This window comes from Bison bison, unplaced genomic scaffold (genome assembly GCF_000754665.1).
Source record: "Bison bison bison isolate TAMUID 2011002044 unplaced genomic scaffold, Bison_UMD1.0 scf7180017864224, whole genome shotgun sequence".
Lineage (NCBI taxonomy): Eukaryota > Metazoa > Chordata > Mammalia > Artiodactyla > Bovidae > Bison > Bison bison.
Genome location: NW_011494796.1, coordinates 6,285,306 through 6,291,186, shown reverse-complemented (window position 1 = coordinate 6,291,186; position 5,881 = coordinate 6,285,306). Strand labels below are relative to the sequence as shown.

The window sequence follows — 5,881 nt, the reverse complement described above, 5'->3', positions numbered from 1 at the left end:
TCACCAACTCATCCTGAGCTAGAGAAACCCCATTAGGCTTAACGAACAGGCTTCTGAAGCTCAAGCAGGAATATAGTCACTTGCCCCCAACAGGACTTTGGTATTCACTGCAGCGCTTCTCAGACTTGGCATCACCTGAGCCCACACATCAAGCCTGGTGTAGGGAGGTCTGTGTGGTCGTTTGTCCCTCAAAGGACAGCACAGCAGAGACATGGGGCAGTGCCCCGTGACAGGAGCCTAGAGGGACAGCAGCGCTCCAACCCTGAGGGCAGGGCCAGCCTCCCCAGGGTCAGCTCAGCCTGCAGGGGTCAGAGGCAGGGCCGATCTCCCGGGGGTCAGAGGCAGGGGCCAGCCTCCCGGGGGTCAGGGATGGTGCCGGCCTCCCCAGGGTCAGCTCGGCCTGCGGGGGTCAGAGGCAGGGCCGATCTCCCGGGGTTCAGAGGTGGGGGCCAGCCTCCCGGGGGTCAGGGACGGGGCCAGCCTCCCTGGGGTCAGCTCGGCCTGCGGGGGATCAGGGCCGGGGCCGGCCTCCCCGGGGGTCAGGGGTGGGGCCGGCCTCCCCGGGGGTCAGCTTGACCTGCCAGGGTCAGAGGCAGGGCATCAGAGGCAGGGTCAATCTCCCGGGGGTGAGGGGTGGGGCCAGCCTCCCCAGGGTCAGCTCAGCCTGTGGGGGTCAGAGGCAGGGCTGATCTCCCAGGGTTCAGAGCAGGGGGCCAGCCTCCTGGGGGTCAGGGACGGGGCTGGCCTCCCGGGGGTCAGCTCGGCCTCCCCAGGGTCAGCTCAGCCTGCGGGGGTCAGGGGTGGGGCTGCATGCTGGCCCCCCGGGCAGCCCGGCACCTGCCACTGTCCGCCCCTCCTGCCCCGCCCAGCAGGCTCGCGCAAGCCACCCCGCTGCTGCCTTCACTGCGTGGTCACCATCGGTCTGCTCCCGGTCTCTGCTGATCCTCTCCTAAAACCAGAAGAGAAGCAACAGAGCGTCTCAGTTAACGCTGAAAGCCCTACTGGGGTCCTGGCCTGGCAGCGCCTGCACTGCAAACTCAGAGTGGGCAAGCCAGGTTCAAACACCAGGCCAGCCACTGGGTGGGCCGTCTTATGTTTTGTATGTAAGATGCTCCGTGTGCAGATTTACTGATGGGAATGTATTTACTGGTAGGGCATGACGTCTTGGCCAGGGGAGATCAAAGAAAGAACGAAGCTAAGGAAATTCTATTTCAAAATTTGGAAAATGCAGATGTCTCCAGACATGCATGCCCATGGGCATGTCCGGGGCACCCTGAACACCTCCTGCTTTCTCTAATGGTCTTCAAGGTTGAAAAGGAGAGGCAGAGATCAGCGAAGAGGCACAGCACACACTCGGCTCAGTAGCCTGAGAGGGTCCTAAGCCAGCCCATCTTTCCACTGCAACTCAAGGAACATGAAGGCCCTTCTCTGCCAGAGGACAAGAATTGATGTCAGACACCAGGCAGATTTCCCAAGACAATCCAGCAGTTTCTGGGATATTTTCTGCCTTTGATGTTGAGTCTTCTATCCCAGAACCACCTACTTTGCAAGATAAGCAGCACTCCTCACAACATGCAATTGTCAGTTTTGGAGTTTAACATTGTTATCACTTCTCCAGGGATTCAAGAGCAGAGGCCCTTCTATGCCAGCGAATGGATGTCAGTGCAATCACCTTATGAGGACAAGTGTCTGGCGTGGCCTCAGGAAAATGCTCATGGAATCATATCTCTCCAAAATCTTACAAAATACTGAGTGGCAGCAGGCCACCAAGAAATATCCAGAAGCCCAACCTTGCCCACGGTTCTATCTGCCATCACTCTGGACCATCTCATAACCTCATGCCCTATTTCATTTTCTAGCATCTGGACTCAGCAGTAAAGAACCCGCCTGCAATGTAGCAGACACAGGAGATGAGGGTTCGATCCCTGGGTTGGGAAGATCCCCTGGAGGAGGGCAGGGCAACCACTCCAGTATTCTTGTCTGGAGAATCCCATGGACAGAGGAGCCTGGCGGGCTGCAGTCCACAGGGTCACAAAGAGTCAGACACGACTGAAGTGACCGAGCAGGAGCATGTGGACTGGAGGAGCAGGGGAGGAAAGAAAAACACATTTGTTCTGCCTGAAAGACACTGGTCCGTCGCAGAATTTGAAATTCAGATTTTTCCATATTTATTTAACAATGTAAAGTTACAGCTGATTCCCATGTGTTTTCTGTTTAGTCTTGGCTTCGTTGGAGCTTGTCAAGCTTAGAGAAGAGGGCCACGAAAACTCTGATTGCAATGGTGTTTCCATCCACCACAGCTCAGAGATTCTGAGCATAAATCAAGGGCCCACTGCTGCAGAGGAGCCCAGAGCAGAGGTGTTCAGGAGGCTGTGCGAGCACGGCCCCAGGACCAGCCCTAGAATGACACCCATTTGTTACCGTGCCTTGTGGTCTTCTCCGTTATGGGAGAGCCCGGGTCCATCATCCTGAGAAGTCTGCCCACGAGTAGCCACGGCCTCCTTGGAATGTCCTGGGTGAACTGCCCTCCCCAAGCAAGAGAGTGAGGTCAGCAAATGGAGTGACTCTCAAGGGAGCAGACAGACAAACGATTACTAATAGAAGGGGGACCCCTTATGATCATGTAAAGCGTGGTTCCCCACAACCCAGTTCCATCCTTTTTGATCTTCACCCTGACATTTGCTACGTGCCCTCCTAGGACAGGAACACCTGCCAGGTTGTTGGGAGAGCACCTCTACTCAAGCATTTCTGAGCCAGAATTTAGATCTATTCTCCCAGCTGTTCAGGCATTATTTGGAGTCATATTTCCCCTTCTATTCCTCAGCCCTCCCCTTTGCGCATTGGAATTCCTACTCACAAGAGAGACATGCTAATTTAGCCTCCCTCTGCATCCTACCAAACAAGCACCAACTTGGAAGGGGGTAACTTTCTTATCCTACTGTATAACCTCCCAACACCTCAAAATCCATATGTGAAGGTGTGGTGGGGGATTCAGATACCTTAGGCAAAGAATGGGCAGTTTTCTATTTGAGCTGAAAAGACAAATCGCATTTTTCAAATAAAGAATACATGTACTACATTTTACCTATATAAATAAATGTGTACAGTTTCATTTCCAGACATCATAAATGACCAAAATTTGGTTTGGGAAAATTTAATTATAAGCATTTAAAAACACCAGCCCTCATTAGCTCTCTGTGATATGTAAGGCTTTTATACAACACAGGACTAATTGCCCATGTACTTTCCTTCACAAAAACCAGCCTTGCTCACTACTGTATCCTGATCACCTGGACAGTAAGAAATGTTGAGAAATGCTCCGTTAACAGTGACCAGCTGGATGAGGGAATGAAGTAGATCATTCATCACACATCTTCTTCCTTTCCTGGTGTGTGAACCTTTGTTTTTCACGTGTTATGGACACGTGCTTGTGTGTGCTAAGTCGCTTCAGTCATGTCTGACTTTTTGCAATCCCATGGACTGTAGCCCTCCAGGCTCCTCTGTCCATGGATTCTCCAGGCAAGAACACTGCAGTGGGTTGCCATTTCCTTCTCCAGTGTTATGGGTGAAAGTATGCCAATAGGTTTCAAACTTTCACTTGCATTTTATTCCTAGGCAATGAAAGTGCAATACTTTTTTATTATTATTCATGAACGCACTAATTTGGACCCACAAGGATGAGAAACAGAAACAGCCACACAGGGCGAAGGCAGAAGCCTACCCATTGCCGTCTGGGGCTGCAGACGATAACAGTGGCCGCTAGAGGGAGCCACACAACCTTTCAAAGAGCAGCGATAGCCCAAAAAGCCCTTCCAATGCGGCGGTTCTGCCCTTTGTTCCTCTCAGCATAGCTCCCCCCCATAAACATGCTCCATGTAATGTCGGATGTTCCGGAACAAGCTGGAACAAGTTAGAGCTGCAGTCTGCAAAGCATCAGGCTTTTAGAAAAATGCCCCCACCTCCTCAGCGCAAATATTTCACATCTCTTAATGTCCATTCCCTCCAGCTTAAAAATTACATATAAATAGAAAAAAAAAAATGTTTTTCCCCTGAGGATGACAATTGAATGTACTAAAAATTCACCTGGAAAAAGAAAGCAAAAATATAACCTAAAAATGAAAAAAAAAATTAATCTGTGTGTAATTACTTCCTGCCTCCAGCAACTTTTTTTTCTTAAAAAAAAAACAAAAACTGTTGATGTGTTCAGTTTCTTCTTCTCCAGGAAAGAAACGTAGGCATGTGTAGGCTTTCAGGGAAGTCACATAAGACAGAATTCTGATCCTATTGGTCAAGTTTCAAAGGCTTCATCTGTAACTGAGTGTAGAAAGAAAAAGTTTCTCACCAACTCCTTCTCTCAAAAGGTCTGCATAACCCTGAAAATATTTTCAGGGCCTTTATAAGCCACAGATGTTATCAACAGTCAGGACCATGCAAACTCTAAAAGCCCCAACACAGCTTCAAAAATAGATTTTAAAACATCTGAAAGGAGCAGAAGTTAATTTCCCACTGGGATGTTGTGGAATGTTGTAAAATGTCTACGCCTTCCTTAGAATGTAAAAAGCCATGGCCCCACCGGGCTTCTTGCTAAAGTTCTATTCCTATGGTCCATGAAACTGTGGGAGACCTCCTAAATAATAGTCAGGAATGAAAGCACAAAAGATAGAAGTTGAAAAGAAGAACAAATAAAGAAAGTGACCCTAAGAATAATTAAAAACTAAAAATAAATGGTCTCATGAGATTTCCAGGGAAGAGAAGTTTCCAGAACCTGCACTGTTTGGGTGCAGTGGGCTAACATGGGCTGATTTCTGTGAGGAGAGAAACAGACTAAAAATTGAGAAACTCCAAGCATCTGGGCTAATCTGTGACTGCATCTGTGGCCCCCACTCGCCAACCTGGAAAAAACCTGCGTGTCAGCGCTAACTGACAAAATTGTTACAAGATGAAGCTGGTTGGTGGAAAACCTTGGCCAGTGAATTAAAATCCTGACTGCTGGCCCTGGGGGAGACAGCAGGTGTAGGTGAAACTGGGAACTAACCATGATTTACACAGGGAGTGAAAAGACCATAATTTAGAGGTTTTTTTTAAAAATTACAGTTTCTGTAATCTAATTATAACCCTAATTATAAGCATGGCCCTTCTTCCTTCAAGGGACTCCAGCATGTTTCTAGAACATTCTCTGTGAAAGTTCATTTCCCGTTTTAAGGAGAGAGTTGGTGCATCTCGGAGTGAGCTACAGTGTCAGGGTTGGCATTGGAATCCTAGCTCGCTTCCCCTGACCAGACCACACCAGCTTCCTCAGCTCTTGAAATAACCCCCAGTAGAAATCTCCTCAGAGGAAACCATCTCCCCAATTATGCGACAATGTCCTCCCCTGCCAACCCCCTCCAGCCCCTGCTATTTCCGCATTCTGAAGGGCAGCCCCCCACCTTTTTTCCCCCCATTTTCAGCCAAGGAGCTGCAGTGTCCAAGCCGCAGGGCCGGGCCTGCGTGGAGGCTGCAGGCTCATTTGTGAAGCCCCACGGCCGCCTGGCCAAGCGCTCAGGACCAGGCGGGCTTCCCTTCATCTCTGACTGAGCCCCGCAGGGCAAGTCACTTAACCGCCTCATTAGAATCGCAGTCACGGCCCTGCTGCGGCCTCCTCCCCAGGTGCCCGGCCACCCCATTAATTCCTGCAAAGACCCATTAAGCCTCCTGGCCCAAAGGCAGCCGAGGAGCAAAACCTATCGCTGTTGTCATCAGTGAGCTCCCCGGTGCTCTCCCCGGTCTCCACCTCAGGGGAATCCATCTCCCGGGGGAAGAGAAGGCCTGGCACCCAGCATGCCCATCCCTAACGAGCTGCCCACAGCCGCGGGGCTGGCACAGACGCTGAAGGCGGCTGGAG

The 5,881-nt window shown here is 50.6% G+C and overlaps 1 long non-coding RNA gene across 1 annotated transcript in view; it reads right to left on the bottom strand.

Moving 5' to 3' along the window:
- Positions 1-601: 601 nt before the first annotated feature.
- The window catches only part of LOC104992842, a 5,990-nt gene continuing 710 nt past the window's right edge, over positions 602-5,881 (bottom strand). The window contains exons 2-3 of the long non-coding RNA XR_825749.1: positions 2,427-2,521; positions 602-949 (exon numbers count right to left, since the gene is read on the bottom strand). This is a non-coding gene — a long non-coding RNA (uncharacterized LOC104992842). The remainder of the gene's footprint in view (positions 950-2,426; positions 2,522-5,881) is intronic.